The sequence below is a fragment of the Choloepus didactylus genome, chromosome 21 (assembly GCF_015220235.1).
Source record: "Choloepus didactylus isolate mChoDid1 chromosome 21, mChoDid1.pri, whole genome shotgun sequence".
NCBI classification, from domain to species: Eukaryota; Metazoa; Chordata; class Mammalia; order Pilosa; family Megalonychidae; genus Choloepus; species Choloepus didactylus.
This window is the reverse complement of record NC_051327.1, coordinates 22,592,319-22,610,950: the sequence shown is the minus strand read 5'-3', so window position 1 is coordinate 22,610,950 and position 18,632 is coordinate 22,592,319. Positions and strand designations below refer to the sequence as shown.

General features: G+C 39.9%; 1 protein-coding gene across 5 annotated transcripts in view; it reads right to left on the bottom strand.

The window, feature by feature from the left end:
• RNF216 (ring finger protein 216) overlaps positions 1 to 18,049 on the bottom strand; it is a 185,566-nt gene extending 167,517 nt beyond the window's left edge. For 4 of the 5 annotated variants that reach the window (XM_037815392.1, XM_037815395.1, XM_037815394.1 and 1 more), the window contains exon 1: positions 17,944 to 18,049. The gene's annotated coding sequence lies outside the window, so the exon portion shown is untranslated. The remainder of the gene's footprint in view (positions 1 to 17,943) is intronic. The other variant, XM_037815393.1, reaches the window with a different exon arrangement.
• Positions 18,050 to 18,632: the final 583 nt, after the last annotated feature.

Here is an 18,632-nt window from a genome sequence, read left to right as displayed (position 1 = left end):
ACAATACTGTGTGATGGCAGCAAAATACTTGAAGTATAATTAAAGAACCTGTGTTTGAGTATGGTTGAAAACAGTAAGGCTAGAGTCATGTATGTCACCAGAAGGCAAGCTAGAGGATAAAAACTGGGACTGTATAATTTAGTTAAACCAGAGTGGACTATGACGGTGGTTAATTATACAAATAGAAGAACGGCTTTACATGAACGAGAACAATGTATGTCACTATTACAAGGTGTTAATAATGGCAAGTGCATTAGTTAGGGGTCTCTAGGGAAACAGAATCAGTGAGAGGTGTCTCTGACTATCAGATTGGTAAAAATGACTCACAATTGTAGGTATGCACAAGTCCAAATTCTGTAGAGCAGTCAGCAAACTGTCAACACCAAGGAAGATGGCCGATGAACTTCTCAGGAAACGAACTGGCAACTTCGACGAACTCCTCAGGAAACGAACGAACGTGTTCGATGAACTCCTCAGGAAACGAACCAACAACTTCGACGAACTCCTCAGGAAATGCTTCACTGGGCAGCCAAACAAGAAATGAAGGTCCTCTATCTGTCTTGCTTATAAGTCTTCAACTGATTAATTGGATTAAATCCAGCCAACTGCATTCTCTCATTGTGGAAGACACACCCTTTGGTGAGTCATCAGTCACAGCTGCAGTCAATTGACTGATGATTTAATAAACCAGCCTGTTGTTTTATTAACCAGCCACAAACATCCTCGCAGCAATTGTTAGGCCACTGTTTGCTTGACCAGACAGCTGGGTACTATCACCTGGCCAAGCTGACACATGAACCTAACCATCACAGGAAGGTATATGGGAAAAAGTACAATTAATGCAAACTAAAGTCCATAGTTAACAGTAACACTGTTAATATTCTTTCATTAATTGTAACAAAGGCAATCCACCAAAGCTAAATGTAAATGAGAGGGGGATATAAAGGAGGAGTATGGGATTTTTTTTTCTTTCTTTCTTTTTTTCCTTCTTTCATTTCAGAAGAAATGGTAATGTTCTCATATAAATTGTTGTGGTGAATGCATAACTAAGTGATTATATCAGGAGCCATTGATGGTACACTTAGGATGGACTGTATGGTGTGTGAATAAAACTTAAAAAAAAAAACAAACAGAAAACTACAAGTGCTGGAGGAGAGGTGGAGAAACCTATTCACTGTTGATGGGAAAGTGGAATTGGGCAGCCACTCTGGAAGGCAATGTGGCAGTTCCTCAGGAAGCTGGGTATGGAGTTGCCATGGTATCTGTCATACTAGGTATATATACAGTATACACAGAAGAACTGAAAGCAGGGACACAAATAGACATTTGCACACCAGTGTTTATGGCAGCATTATCGACGATTGCTAATGGACGGAGGTTGCCCAAGGGTACATCGACCGAGGAGAGGAAGGGCAAACTGCGGTGAATATATACGATGGAATATTGTGCAGCTACAAAAAGGAATGACGTTGTGAGGCATGCAACGAGGTGAAGGAACCTTGTGGACATTACGCTGAGTGAAATAAGCCAGAGTTGAAAGGTGAAATCACTGCCCTCCCCCTACCTGGGATCAGACACCCAGGGGAGTGAATCTCCCTGGCAACGTGGAATATGACTCCTGGGGAGGAATGTAGACCCGGCATCGTGGGACGGAGAACATCTTCTTGACCAAAAGGGGGATGTGAAAGGAAATGAAATAAGCTTCAGTGGCAGAGATATTCCAAAAGGAGCCGAGAGGTCACTCTGGTGGGCACTCGTACGCACAATTTAGACAACCCTTTTTAGGTTCTAAAGAATTGGGGTAGCTGGTGGTGGATACCTGAAACTATCAAACTACAACCCAGAACCCATGAATCTCGAAGACAATTGTATAAAAATGTAGCTTATGAGGGGTGACAATGGGATTGGGAAAGCCATAAGGACCATACTCCCCTTTGTCTAGTTTATGGATGGATGAGTAGAAAAATAGGGGAAGGAAACAAACAAACAAACAGACAAAGGTACCCAGTGTTCTTTTTTACTTCAATTGCTCTTTTTCACTTTAATTATTATTCTTGTTATTTTTGTGTGTGTGCTAATGAAGGTGTCAGGGATTGATTTAGGTGATGAATGTACAACTATGTAATGGTACCGTGAACAATCGAATGTACGATTTGTTTTGTATGACTGCGTGGTATGTGAATATATCTCAATAAAATGAAGATAGGAGAAAAAAAAAAAAGGACACACAAAGCACCAACCATAATGTACATAAACATACACATGACACCACCACCAGATCAAGAAACAGGACAATTCAGTGTCCCTCAGCCCCCTCCTAAGTGACAACTAAGTTTAAAAAAAAGTTGACTTAAAACAGGCACTAAATGAGATACCACTACAACTTCAAGTGAATAGCTCTAATTAAAATGTCTGACAGTCCCAAGTTTTGGAAAGGATATTCATCCATGGAACTCTCAGTATGGCTGGTGGGAATATAAATTGTTTCTATTACTTTTGAGAAACTTTGACAGTACCTGCACTTTATCTTCAGTTCCAGCACTTCCTCTCATAGCTGTATATACCCAGGAAAAAATGAGCCCATGTTCCCACCAAGAGTGGCACAAGAATGTTCACAGCCACTTCACTTAAAACAGCCAAAGAATCAGGCTAAAAGTCCATCAACAATTAAATGGATACATAAAACTGTGCCATATTTGTTTAGTGGAAATCCACCAAACCATGAAAAGGAATGCATTACAAAAAAAAAAAAAAAAAAAAAAAAAAAAAAAAAGAAAAAGAAATAAGCCAGAAACAAAAGGACAAATATTGTATAGTTATGATATTGTCTGTATGTTAAAACTTCAACTTCTGTGGGACAGGACTCCTAGGGGTATAAGTCACCCTGGCAACATGGGACATGACTCTCAGGGATGAGCCTGGCCTTGACATCATGGGATTTTACAATGCCTTCTTGACCAAAAGAGGGAAAAGAAATAAAATAAAGTTTCAGTGTCTAAGAGATTTCAAATAAAGTCAAGAGGTCATTCTGGAGATTACTCTTACGCAAGCTTCAGCTAGATACTGCGATTTGCCACAGTATGCCAAGCCCCAACCAACAGTATTCCTGAAAACTCTAAAGAATTCCCTGGCTGTAAGACAATATAAAACTTTTACTTATTAAGTTTAATTTCTCAGAAACTTAAAGCCTCCAGATTGTTCCTATGCCAGAGGCACTAACCTCTCCAAGAATATCAACTAGTTCTATTCCTTTACCCTGCAATGTCAACATTCCTTTTCAGTACAAAGTTAGAATGGTCATTGCCCAGATATCCCTAAAGATTCAAAGAAGGATCAAAGGAGAGGGAGGATTTAACAAATGATTATGACTACTGACTCATTATATCAACATTTCTTTTTAGTTTCTAGGGCATTAGAGTAGCCAGAAGGAAATACCTGAAATTGTTGAACTGTAATCCAATAGCCTTGATCTTTGATAATGACTGTATAACTATACGGCTTTTATCTTGTGACAATGTGAGTGTAAAAACCTTGTGACTGACACCCCCTTTATTCAGTGAATGGATAGATGAGTAATAAAATAAAGACATGCATGAAAATAAAAAGCTAATAGGAGATAAATGGAGTTACACTGTCTTAAGGCTCTTGCAGTGGCTGGGAAATGGAAAAAGGTCTTATTTAAGGTACACTGTAACAAAGATTCATATTGTCTTCTCTAGGGTAACTATTAAAAGTACAATGAAAGAATGCATAATTAAAAACTAATAGAAGAGAAAAAATGAAACAATATAAAATAACTAATACAAAAGAAGACATGAAAAGAGGAATAAAGGATCAAAAACCAAATGGGGCAAATAAAAAACCAAAAGTACCATGGTACACTTAAAAACTCAATTATGTCAAATTATATAAACACTAACTACTCCAATTATAAAACAAAAACTGCCAGTATGGATAAAGAGAACTAAACTAAGTGATATTTTACAAGATACTTACTTTAAATATAAGAAAACCAAAAGCTTTAAAGCAAAAGAAAAGAAAACAATATCCTAAACATTAACAACTCATCTGATATTCTATTTTTTTTTTAATTCAGTTTTATTGAAATATATTCACATACTAAACAATCATCCATGGTATACAATCAACTGTTCACAGTACGATCATATAGTTATATATTCATCACCACAATCTATTTCTGAACATTTTCCTTACCTCAGAAAGAATAAAAATAAAAAATAAAAGTAAAAAAAGAACACCCAAACCATCCCCCCACCCCACCCTATTTGTCAGTTAGTTTTTATCCCTATTTTTCTACTCACCAATCCATACACTAAAGGGAGTGTGATCCACAAGGATAAAACTGGCTCTTTTTTTTTTTTTTTAATTTTTATTGGGATTGTTCAGATACCATACAATTATTCAGAGATCCAAAGTGTACAATCAATTGCCCCGGTACCCTCATGCAGCTGTGCATCCATCACCGCACTTAATTTCTGCTCAATTTTTAGAACCTTTTCATTACTCCAGACAAGAAATAAAGTGAAAGATGTAAAAAGAAAAAAAAGAAAAAAAAGAAAAAAAAAAAGATCCATATCCCTTACCAACCCCCCCTCAATTATTGACTCGTAGAGTTGGTAAAGTACATTTGTTACTGTTTATGAAAGAATGTTGAAATACTTACTAACTTTAGTATATAGTTTGCAATACATATATATTTCTTCCCTATATGCCCCTCTATTATTAACTTCTAGTTGTATTGTCATACATTTGTTCTGGTTCATGGAAGAGTTTTCTAATATTTGTACAGTTAATCATGGACATTGCCCACCACAGGATTCAGTTTTATACATTCCCATCTTCTGACCTCCAACTTTCCTTCTGGTGACATATATGACTCTGAGCTTCCCCTTTCCACCTCACTGACGTGCCATTCAGCACTGTTAGTTATTCTCACATCTTGCTACCGACACCTCTGTTCATTTCCAAACATTTAAGTTCATCCTAGTTGAACATTTTGCTCATACTAAGCAACCACTCCCCATTCTTAAGCCTTGTCCTATATCTTGGTACCTTATATTTCATGTCTATGAGTTTACCTATTATAATTAGTTCTTATCAGTGAGACCCTGCAATATTTGTCCTCATGTGTCTGGCTTATTTTACTTAGTAAATTGCCCTTGAGGTTTTGTCATCAACCCATTTTTTTTTTTTTTAAGATGGTTTTGTTCAAACACCATACATTCCATCCTAAGTAAACAATCGACGGTTCTCTGTATGGTCACATCTTTATGAGTTCACCACCTTCACCACTATCTATATAAGCGCATCTACATTTCTTCCACAAGGCAGGAGGGAGCATCAAAGAAGGTAGAGAGGCAAAGGAAAGAGGAAAAAAAATGACAGCTAGGAAGCAGCAAAAGGAAAAGTCACCTTAAATCAAAGTAGAATAAAGAGTCAGGCAACACCACCAATGTCAAGTGTCTAACATGCCTCCCCTATCCCCTCCTCTTATCTGCATTTACCTTAGTATACTGCCTTTGTTACATTAAAGGAAGCATAATACAATGATTCTGTTATTACAGTCTCTAGTTTACGCTGATTGCATCCCTCCCCATTTTTAACACCTTGCAAGGCTGACATTTGCTTGTTCTCCCTCATAAAAGAACGTATTTGTACATTTTATCACAATTGTTGAACATTCTAGATTTCACCAAGTTACACAGCCCCATTCTTTAACTTTCCTCCTTTCTTCTGGTGTCTCACATGTTCCCAACCTTCCTCTCTCAACCATATTCATAGTTATCTTTGTTCAGTGTACTTACATTGCTGTGCTACCATCTCCCAAAATGGTGTTCCAAACCACTCCTGTCTTCTCCTATCACTCTGCAGTGCTCCCTTTAGTATTTCCTGTAGGACGGGTGTCTTGTTCACAAAGTCTCTCATTGTCTGTCTGTCGGAAAATATTTTGAACTCTCCCTCATATTTGAAGGACAGCTTTGCTGGATATAGGATTCTTGGTTGGCGGTTTTTCCTCTTTCAGTATCTTAAATATATCACACCACTTCCTTCTTGCCTCCATGGTTTCTGCTGAGAGATCCGCACAGAGTCTTATTAAGCTTCCTTTGTATGTGATGGATTGCTTTTCTCTTGCTGCTTTCAGGATTCTCTCTGTCTTTGACATTTGATAATCTGATTAAGTGTCTTGGCGTAGGCCTATTGAGATCTATTCTGTCTGGAGTATGCTGCACTTCTTGGATCTGTAATTTTATGTCTTTCATAAAATATGGGAAATTTTCATTGATTATTTCCTCTATTATTGCCTCTGCCCCCTTTCCCTTTTCTTCTCCTTCTGGGACACCAATGATACATACATTCTTGTACTCCGTTTCATCTTTAAGTTCCCAGAGACGTTGCTCATATTTTCTCATTCTTTTCTCCATCTGCTCCTTTGCATGTAAGCTTTCAGGTGTTTTGTTCTCCAGTTCTTGAGTGTTTTCTTCTGCCTCTTGAGATCTGCTGTTGTATGTTTCCATTGTGTCTTTCGTCTCGTGTTGTGTCTTTCGTTTCCATAGATTCTACTAGTTGTTTTTTGAACTTTCGATTTCTGCCTTATGTATGCCCAGTGTTTTCTTTACAGCCTCTATCTCTTTTGCGAAATATTCTCTAAACTTTTTGAATTGATTTAGCAATAGTTATTTAAATTCCTGTATCTCAGTTGAAGTGTATGTTTGTTCTTTTGACTGGGCCATAGCTTCATTTTTCTTAGTGTAGGTTGTAGTTTTCTGTTGTCTAGGCATCTGACTTTCTAGGCCACCCCAATCAGGTTTTCCCAGACAAGAACAGGCTCAGGTCACAGAAGGAGGTAATATTCAGTATCTGGTTTCCCTGAAGGTTTTTCTTAGAGGATTGATACACCTGTGCTTTTCTGCCTGGCAGATGCACCTGTTAGCCTGTCACCGCCTGTGTAAGAGAGTGTGGCCTGTGGCTCTCCTCCCCCAGGCTATGCCCCCTCCAGAGAGGTCATCTGCCTATCAGTAAGTTCTTTGTTTCTCTGACTCTGCTGATCAAAGTGTTTTGATGTTAAAATGGCTGAGGTTGTCTTTACTGCAAAGCACTGCCGGCTGAAAACGGCTGAGGTTTTCTCCACAGAGAGAGTAAGGGACAGAAAAGCTCCCAGGTTCACCCATCAGCCAGAGATAGCACCTGACCCTCTGGGCTCCCCGTCCTGAGACAGATACGTCCTCTGACTCTCCCAAGGTCAGTTGTCACCAAAAGCCTCTGCCTGCTTGTTGAGGATTCACTGTCTGTATTGAGCAGTTAACATTAAAACCCCAGTTGGAGCTGGGCTGAGAGAGTGCTGCTTTCTAGCACCACGAGGCTTCCGTGAGGGAGGGGCTCTTGGCTCTCGGCTCTCAGTGCAGGTCCACAGTTTTACTTACAGATTTTATGCCGTGACCTCGGGCATTCCTCCCAATTCAGGTTGGTGGATGATGAGTGGACAGTCACGTTTGTCTCCCCGCAGTTATTCCAGGTTATTTACTAGTTTTTGGTCATTTATGAATTGTTCCGGGGGGGACTAACAGTCTCCCACTCCTCTGCTCCTCCTCATCTGATAGACTCTTTTTTTTTTTTTAATTTAATTTAATTTAATTTTTTATTAAATTCAGTTTTATTGAAATACATCCACACACCATACAATCATCCATGATATACAATCCACTGTCCACAGTATGATAACACAGTTATGCATTCATCACCACAATCATCTGATAGACTCTTAAATTCAGATACTATATTTTTCAGTTCTAGAATGTTCATTTTTAAATAACTTCCAATTCTCTGTTGAAATTCTCTCTTCAACTACTTTATCTGTTCCTTTTGTCTGTTGTTTTTTTTTTTTTTAATGACAAGAAAACCCATTAAAAAAACTGAGTATATAAATATCAGGCAAAATAGACACTACAAGACACATTACTAGAGACAAGTAGAAAGACGTCATCTAGATAAAAGAATCAACTCAGAGGAAGATATAATAATCCCAATGTATGACTCAAATAATCTAGCTTCAAAAATAGATAGCTGAGACTCAGAACTAGAGTTCTGCAGCTATGAAAGTAAGTATTACCTCACACAGCAACTGTTAAAAAAAGCTGAAAAAGAGATTACACTTCAATTAAGAGATGTGAATGAAGCTGATCTGGTCAGGACAAAGGCAAATCAGACTAAAGGGTAAAAGACAATAGTGATAGTGTTTTAAAACCTCAACTTCAATATGAGACCAAAGGTAGAGATGTTTACTTGGTGCAAAATTTATATTTTCTGTAGCACATTATTTAATTTACCTTGTATGATCAGTTTATTTGAACACTATAGTTACATGGAAACTTGAATAGGGAGTGAGATTTTGTTGGTTTGTACATATTAGTGTGATACCCCGATACATCCCAAAATAATTTGGGCAGAGAATAAAAAAGTATTTGCAAAGGCCCCTTGAGGGACTGGGGAAAAATGTGGAAAAATACCAAACTTCCCCACCTGGGGAATTTCAGATATTTTCAAAAACATTGGGTACTACCAATCTAACAGGCCAAGCCCTCGATCTTGGGGCTTGCCTTTACAAAACTTTTCCTGCAAAGGAGAAGCTAAGCCTACTTATAATTATCCCTAAGAGTCACTCCAGAGAACCTCTTTTGTTGCTCAGATGTGGCCTCTCTAAGCCAATTCTGCAAATAAACTCACTGCCCTCCCCCTTACATGGGACAAGACTCTGAGAGATGTAAATTTTCCTGGCAACATGTGATATGACTCCTGGGGATGAGCCTGGCCCTGGCCTCAAGGGACTGAGAAAGCCTTCTTGGACCAAAAGGGGGAAGAGAAATGACACAATGTAAGTTTCAGTGGCTGAGAGATTTCAAATAGAGTTGTCATTCTGGAGGTTATTCTTTCGCATTATATAGATATCCCTTTTTAGTTTTTAGTGTATTGGAATAGCTAGAAGGAAATACCTGAAACTGCTGAACTGTAATCCAGTAGTCTTGATTCTTGAAGATGACTGTAAAAACTATATAATTTTTATGGTGTGACTGTTTAATTGTGAAAAAAGTGTGACTGACAACCCCTTTATCCAGTGTATGGACAGATGAGTAAGAAAATAAGGACAAAAAAGAAATAAATAATGTGGGGGGATAAGGGATATGGGATGCTCTGGATGTTCTTTTTAATTTTTATTTACTTATTTTTGGAGTAATAAAAGTGTTCAAAAATTGATTGTGATGATGAATGCACAACTATATGATGATACCGCGAACCACTGATTATACACTTTGGATGATTATCTGGTATGTGAATATATCTCAATAAAATTGCATTAAAAATACATACAGCATAAATTGACAGAACTTAAGGTAATAAGACAAAATTCACAGTTACAGTTGAATACAAGACTTGAATAGTACTACCAGACAGCTTGACCTAATTGATATTTATAGTCAACTCCACCCAACTGCAGAACATATTTTTTTCAAGTGGGCTAGGAAGATTTATAAGACAGACCATATGCTGAGCCATAAAGCCAGTTTCCACAAATTTCAATGGCTGAAATCATCCAGTGTAATGTTATATGACCATAGTCAATAACAGAAAGATGACTAGGGAATTCCTAAATATTGGAAATTAAGCAGCAAATATCTAAATAATCCATGGGTCAAAGGAAAAAAACACAATGAAAATTAGAAGATATTCTGATGAATGAACAGAAAAATAATGAAAACAAAACATACCAAATGTGTAGGGTGGAGTTAAAGCAGTGCTTGGGAGTTTTACAGATACAAATGTTTATTTTAGAGAAGGAAAAAGATTGAAATCAATGATCTAAACTTCAATCTCAAGAAGCTACAAAAATAATAAATTAAACCCAGACAAAGTAGATAGAAGAAATTCACAAGAGCAGAAATCAACAATAGAAGGCAGAATACAACAAAGAAAAATTCAAGTAAAACATACTAACTAAAAAGATTATTAAAATTGGCAAACCTTTAGAAAGACTGATTACAGAAGAAAAAGGGAGAAAACACAGATTACTATTATCAGGAAGGTAAAAGAAAACATCACTACAGATCCCATAGATATAAAGAAGAGAAAATTATATACAGGTCAAACGGTTCAGGTATGACAGATAAATTATAAGGAAAAGAACAGAAAAGGAAGCCATACCGTAGGAGATTTAAAAGAAATCAAAATACTAAAATGGGTACAATTAAGCTATAGTATCTTGGGTGATACCATACAGAAATGTTAAGAAGTGATTATTAAAGTCAGACTAAGGGTTACTTTTAAGGAGAGGGAACCTGCTGATTGGGACAGGATACATGGAGGGAGCCTGGAGATGGCTGAAGAGGGTCTACTTTTTGACCTGGGTGGTACATACAAGTGCCTTACAATAATTCATTACACTAATCATTTTCCATATTTGCTGTTTTAAGATAAAAGGGTTTAAAAAAAAATCCATGAGATATTACATGCACACAGAATGGCTAAAATTCTGACAACTGATAATAACAAGTGCTGAGGATTTGGAGTAATGGGGAGTTTCAAATACTGTTGGCGGGATTGTGAAGTGGTAACACACTCGTACAAAAAAAAGGTTACTTTATGCACTACAGTGGAAGATATGCATACCTTAAGACCCAACAATTCCAGTGCTAAGAGTATATTTTACAGAAATATATGCTTATAATGCACCAGAATATATGTACAAGAATGCTCACAGCAGCATTATTTGTAATAGCCAAAAGCTGAAAATGACTCACATCAGTGATGGAATGGATGAATATGCTGTGGTATATTCATACAGATAAAACCTATATAGCAATAAACATGAATAGCTACACACAACATGGAAGCATCTTTAAACAATAATTGAGTGAAAGACTCCAGACACAAAAGAATACTTATTAAATGGCTCCATTTATATAAAGTTTAGACATAGGTAGGGTTTACTTAGCTGTTTGGGGTGAAATTTTTCCTTATGTGGGTTGTATTTCACAATGAAAAGTTTCAGGGAAAAAAAATGTCATATTAAAAAAAAAAAAAAAAGTGGTTCCCTGTGTGAAACAGTAGGGGGTAAGCAAGAAAGGCTTTAGGCAGGACTACTGCTTTTCATTAACTCTTCCTGTACCATCTGATGTCTGAATCACATCTTTACTTTACTTTGATGGAAACTAGAGAACTGAAAATAACTAAGACTCAAAGGGGGCTGATTACAACTGCTCCGAGACTTTTCAGTTCCAAGATTATGCTGTGACCCGTCCAGACATCAGCCCATTTCTTCTCTGAGAAAACCTCAGTTTTCCTTGCCCTCGTGGAAGAGGCCCTGTGCTTCAGAGGGATGGGCCCCGACTCTAGCTCCTCATAAAATGATGCTAACAAGGAGTTAACAGTCCAATAGTATCAGCATTTTTCCAACTACCAGAATACAAAGTTGTATATACTGTATATCAAAAGTATGTTAACAAAGTTATTACAACAGAACTTTCTGGCATCTGTAACTGGACAAAGGTATCTCAATTTTAAATTACAGTCAAGGCATAAATTTGAGGTTTTCACTTGAAATACTGATATTATTTATAAAGAACACAGAATAAAGGAAAGAGCTTTGGTGCCAGAGTATAAACTGCATCTAATCAAATATTTTACTTTAACTTCAAATATGATTTTTCATAAGTATTCTGAACACTTAAATCCAGAAGCCAAGCTTCTTACTACTTCTTTTTACAACTAGGTTTTGCAGTCAGACTGCCACAGTCTGAATTCTGGTTTTACCGTTTAGTGGAAGACTGACTCTAGGTAAACTGCTTAACCTACTGGGCTAGTTCCTCGTTTGTAAATGGGAATAATATGGTTGTTTTAAAAATTAAGTTAAATATATGTAAAGAGCTTAGCATATTGCCTAGCACATACTAAGCATTTAAAATTAGTATGACATTATGACAACTGTTATCACCTGTGAAACGGAAATAGCTAATCTTGTAAGGCTGCGATGAAGATTAAATAAAAAACGAGAAGCCACTCTGCAACTGGTAAAATGCCATCAAAACAGATTTGTTATCACAAGTAGCTGGTAGGAGTGTAATACATGTTTATTAATAATAAGTTGATAATACAGCCAAACGGTGGCAGGGAGGGCTTTATCTCTCCTCCCACACACACACAAGTTACTTTTCACTAGTATGATAACTATTCACAGCAAAGCTTCTCTTCCTTCTATAACAAAATTCTCCCTCTAGAAGTAGCAAGGAACAGTCTTACTGACAGCTTTTTTGGTCAGACAGCGGAAGAAAATGATTAAACAAAAATGACAATGAGTCCAGACATAGGAAATGATACTCAAGAAAGAATATTTAAGTACTTGTCTTTTCTCTTTATTACAAAAATGATCATATGTACATTTATGACTATGATCAATAGTCAAATATATGGGTTAATGCTTCTGAATTACAACCAAAAACAGTATATACTCCATTATCTCATTATTTTGTAGTATCTTATATAGTAGTAGTATATTGCGAAAATCTAAGAACTGATGACAATTCTTCTATGTTCTCTTCCATCTCCTACAACTGTCTTAACGATCTTTAGTACCTTCTCTTCCTTGACGGATGAATCAACACATGATAGGGAGAGAATTCACATTTTAATTGTTTTCTCCAAATGTTCTTGGCTCTAACTTGCCGCATTCCCAGTGTCCAGCACAGCTGTTGAATGAATGAATGAATGGCTCCAAAAACATCTTCCTTTGACAGGCTGCAACTGTTCACCAAAGCCACAGAACCAGAGTCCGGTAACATGGCATAAGTTACACAACAATCAGTTTACTCGGATTTTCTCCAATTAAAAAGTATTGCCCATTATAGAAAACAAAGGAAGACAGGAAAAAAAGGGGGAAGAAGGAAATCACTCAGGATTCTCTCACCCAATTCTCTGGTCTTCAAAACTGCATCTCTGCTTCCATCTGTAAGTTCATCTGGTATCTGTAGCTTCCCTGGGACCAGAGTCCTTGGGTGTCCATCTCTAACATTCTTCCATATATGCAGCTACTAACTGTTCTTCCACATGCTCCTAATATAATACTGCACGGTCTTTGGATTCTGTAGTGTCCTCAATTTCCAGAACAATCTCCATAAATATACCCGTCATTCTGCAACACTGCTTTTGGGGTCATAAAAGATGTTTCCAATTTAATGAGTTAATCCCTTGAACATCCCAGACAAGAGGAGAAAGGCAGAACTGGGCACAGGCTGGGAGATGACCTACCGGGTCGTACCAGGCCCCATCACACCTATTTCTAGCATATTTTAAAAGTGTCTATAAATGATTATCGCTTTTCACTCAAACACTAGTTTCTAATCTTAACCATTCTTTGGCTATCCATTCTTTGTAATTCTGCAGGAACATTTACTTAACATTTGTGCCGGTTTGAGTGTATTGTGTCCCCCAAATGCCATTATCTTTGTGGTCTTGTGTGGGGCAGACCCTTGGGTGCTGGTTGGATTTGCCTGGAGTGTGTCCCACCCAGCTGTGGACAATGATTCTGATGAGATGTTCTCATGGAGGCGTGGCTATATAAATGAGCTGACTCAAAGAGAGGGAAGAGAATGCAGCTGGGAGTGATGTTTCGAAGAGGAGCAAGCTCGCTAGAGAGGAGTGTCCTGGGAGAAAGCCGTTTTGAGGCCGGAGCTTTGGAGCAGACGCCGGCTGCCTTCCCAGCTAGCAGAGGTTTTCTGGATGCCATTGGCCATCCTCCGGTGAAGGTGCCCAGTTGCTGATGTGTTGCCTTGGATGCTTTGTGGCCTTAAGACTGTAACTGTGTAGCGAAATAAACCCCCGTTTTATAAAAGCCAATCCATCTCTGGTGTTTTGCATTCTCCAGCATTAGCAAACTAAGACAACATTAAATCAATACAAAAACAAGTTAATAATGGGTTACCTCTAAGAAATAAGATTACATTTTTTGATTCCTTATATTTTCAATACTAAGTTTCTATCACTTACATTCACTTTAAACATTTTAAAATTAAAACCACATTAAAATAATTTGGCAAATATTTACCATGGGCCTGCCACAGAGTGTAAAGAATTTGTGCTATGTGTCACGGGGCGTACATACAAAGAAAACACAGGTTTCTTGCCATAAAGGACCTGGAATCCCATCAGTGAGAAAAGAAATATACAGACAACTAACTACACTACAAAGTATAAAATCATTAGTGCAATAAAGTGTTATGACAATTTAGACAGAAAAAGACTATTTCCCATTGGGGGAGGGCAGGTAGTCAGGGAAGACTTGGCAACAAACGCAGTATTTAAGCTGAGGTTTAAATGATAGGTAAGATTTGAAGAAATGAGAATGGAAAAGGAGAATACTCCACAAGAGAGAAAAGCATGAACAAAAACCAAACATTAGAAGTATATATGGGGTCCAGTTTGGCAGGATGACACAGTAAGGTCAGATGAGTGAGACAAAGCTGCTGGAAAAGTACGGTGAAGGCCTTCAATGTTTACTAAGGAGCTTGTGGCAGATTAAAGATGGCTACAAATCCTTGAACACTTTTTCCACTGGGAGATGGGGTTTATTTTCCCTCTATTTGACTCTGGGCTGGCTTTTAACTGCTTTAACCAATAGGGTACAGCAGAAGAGAAAGCTGTGCTAGTTCCAGCCTTATTCTTTAAGAGGCCAACAGTTTCCACCGAGGGTTCCTAGAGCCCTGGGCCTTCAGGTTCGAAGTCTGACTACCCTGCTGGAGCGACTCCACGAAGAAGCCCTGAGACTACATGCAAAGGGGAAGGGCCAGCTGGGCCCAGCCTTCCAGCCCTTGGTTAAGGCTTCTGAGTGAAGAAGCCATCTTGGAAGTGGATTCTCCAGTCCCAGCTACCTCCGCTGACACCATGTGAACCACAGAAAAATGGCTCAATAAAGCCTTTCCTGATTTCCTGACTTACAAAATTGTCAACAAAATGTTCTAAACCATTAAGTTTTGGGGTGGTTTGTTCTGCATCAATAGATAACTAAAAAGGAGCTCAAATTTTATTTTCTTACCTGGTGGAAGTAAAGCAAGGAGAGTTGTGTCTTAGGAAAATCAATCTAGGTGCAAAGTGTAAGACAGACTGTAGAAGACATCTGGTAGCAGGAAACAAGAACCAGTTAAGTCTGAACTAGTGGTAATAGCGGGAAGGGGGAGGAAAAATATACAAGATACAGATGGCAGAATTAAAATCCAATGGGATTTTGCACATAATTGGCCATCATGGCAAGAGAAAGAAGGGAGCCAAAGCTCACTTAGATGTTGAGATGGGGTGACTGGAGGATGGTGATACTAGTAAGAAAGAACAAGGCAGATGATGAATTCAGAATAAGAAAATGCAACGAGGTATTAATTTTAATGTGTAGACAAATGAAATAACTAAGATAAAACAGTTTCCAATAACTGAAACTGTGCAACTATAACCCATAGCATTCTTTGAAATTACCTATATAACTACTTGTTAAACTGTACTTTGAAAGCTATCACCTTTCTGTATATATGTTACATATCACAACAAGGAAGTAACCAAAATTGTGGAACTATAACCCATAGCATTCTTTGAAATTTGCTAACTACTTGTTAAATTGTACTTTGAAAGTTATCACTGTTCTGTATGTTAAATTTCACAATAAGAAACAGCCTCCATAATTACAGATATAATTATGCAATTAGTCTGTAGTTTAAGCAGAGTTTAAAAGAACTCTAGAAATTGTTTTCCAAGTGTCCTTCCACAATAGGGAGCGGTTTAAACCAAAACTTAAATTCCAAAATTCTGAATCTTCAGGTGGTGGGCTAAAGAGTTTAACATATACAATTAAGATTCTCCTCAAAAGTCAACTGGAAATTGGGTCAGAAACTGGGACAGATAAGTGAGTACATCCTCAGGGGATGGGAGGCAACGTTTTCACCTTACCTTGTCTTAAAATTCAATCTCTGCAAACTCATGGCACCCTGCCCCTTCTTCCCTAAGTACTCTACCCCTTGGCACATTTTCACAAGCAGTGAGCTTTTGAGGGTATTTTTTTTTTTTTTTTTTGTAAACTACAAATTTTACCATAGCCTACAAAACACGGCATCATAGACTCTTGCTAACATAGCTAACCTCACCTCACACATCTCCCCCCCCCCATTCACCATCCTGCAGTGGTGATGGCTCAGCTCCTTGAACACGCCATACTCCTACTTCAGGCTCTCCTGTCTGGCTGGATTTCTCTTCCTCACTGCCGCCTTTTGCTTAACTATTCAGTTCTATTCCCTAAATGTCACTTCCTCAGTTTCCTTTCTCCTAGACTAGTTACCCAGTGTTCATTTACACAACATCCGTCAAGTTCAAAGTACTTACAACCACAATTATACAGCTATTAAGAAAGCTACACACAACATTTGCCTGGTAGATGCTCCAGAAATGTTTTATAGAAAAAATAATATTCATGAGTATAGCAGAATAATTGGAAGCATGAACTCTGGAACCAAAGAAGAGTTCAACTCCTAGTGCTGCCCCTTACAAGCTGTGTAACTAGTAAGTTATTTCTCAGCCTCAGTTCATTGAGAGGATTAAAGGAGCAACTATACAGAAAATGCTTGGAACTGTGTCTGGCAGACAGTTGGCCCCCTTAGTTTTCCTCTATTATTAATAATAACAATGAAGGTAAAATGATAACACTGGCAGGTGTGAGTTTTAGTTACAAAGTCCACAAAGATCTTAACGCGACCTAGAATATAGTAAGCACTCATTAAATGGTAGCACATATTTCAGTCCGCCAACGCAGCCTCTCTCACCTAATCTATTTCATAAACTTCCAGTCTCCCAGATTCCTCTCTCAATTTCCTTTATTAACTTTCTCCAGGGTGTTGCAAGACTTCTCTTCGCGTTACCTGCTGATGGGCTTTAGGATAAAAGTCTAAAGCCTTTATTTAGGCTTAGAAGGAAGTCCAAAATCCGGCCACAGGCTTTCCAGCCATTCTCTCAAATTCACTACCACTCCCTTCCCCCAGCCACAACAAATAACTTATACAAAGAAAAAGAAACAAAGCAAGGCCCTTTCAAGGCTGCTCTCCTTCAGGCAAGCAAGCTTACTAAATTGAGGCCTCTCATAAAATCTTCCCCGTCCTCTCCCCGCAGGGCTTCTGGATGATTAACATCGGAATCCCCGGCCCCAGAAACTTAACTATCCCCAGTAGGAACTCAATGGACTTAGTCAAAAGCCTGAGGCTGCCCAAAGTTCTGGAAAATTGTTCAACACCATCTTCCGGCCACCTCTCAACGGGAACACCAGTCTTGTTTGCTGCCCAGAGCCAGGCACACACGAGGGGCTCCAGGAGCCCGGGCTGAGCTATCACTCAGCAGAGGAGCTTTGAATGAACCACTCTGGGTGCCCTCCCAAGTACGGAGTCAGAGTCGCCAACTTCCAAGAGAAGTCACACCGGGGAAGATCTGGGCTCTGGAGGGCTGGAGTTCAAAGTCACCGTCAGCTGCCTCCGCTGCACGGAGCCGCCGGCGGGGCGAAATGCCCCCGCACGGACCTCGCGGTGGAGGGAGGTGCTCTCGCCCCGGCGGGCGAGGCCGCAGGGTCGGGTCGCCCAACTTCCCCAAGTGGCCGCAGCGGCGGGAGGCTGTCCCCGGCCGGCGCGCTCAGTCGCCCCCGCCTCGCCGCGGGGCTCCGCTCCGGGATGCCGCCCGGGCCCTGCTGGCACCCGGGACGCAGTGGGCCCCGGCCCCCTCGGCGGCCCCTCACGGCCACGGCTTCCCGCCCCCGCCCCCACCCCGCGGCTTCAGGGAGGCGCCGGACAGGGAGTCCCCCCTCGCCTCGCGGAGCCCGGGTGCCACCTCGGTCGCCACTTAACTCGCCACTCAACTCACCAGCTCGCGCAGCGGACTTGGCGGCCTCCGGCGCCGCAGCTTTTATACACCGCAGCCGCCGCCGCCGCCAGCCTCGTCGCCGCCGCTCGCTCCTTCCGGCCCGGCCGCGGCGTCACGTCGCGCCTGCGCACAGCGCCCCCTCCCGACTAATGACAGGAAGAACCATAGAGCGACGCCGTGTGCTAGGGAGGAGGGACGGGGGCCGACCATAGAGAGGGACTCCCCGCCGCCCCTCCATCTGCTCGCCGCCAACCGGGTCTTGACTCCCCCATTGGGCGGGAGGACGAAAGAAACTGAGTCACTTTCCCTGGGAAGGGTTACTGCCTCCCTGGAGTTGACAGGGGTGTGGGGACCCGTGATAATGGAAATCGACAGCATCGCCACTTATTTGATTGCCTTATTGCCTCTGCAAGTCATTCATTCATTCATTCAGCATAAATTTTCTGAGGGATCGAGGCTCTGTTCTCGGAATTAGGGATACAACAGTGAAGAGGGTCCCTGTTCTCAAGAAGCTTACGGTTTAGTTGGCAATGATACTGGACAAAGGCAGTGGATTCTCTGCCTGATGCGCTCAAATGACCAATTTCTGGGAGATGGGGTTTGAAAGAGAGAAAGAGTTTATTACTTGGCATGATGCAGATCAGACGGCCCATAAGCGTAAAACTCTGTCTCCCCAAGTCTAGGGAGTT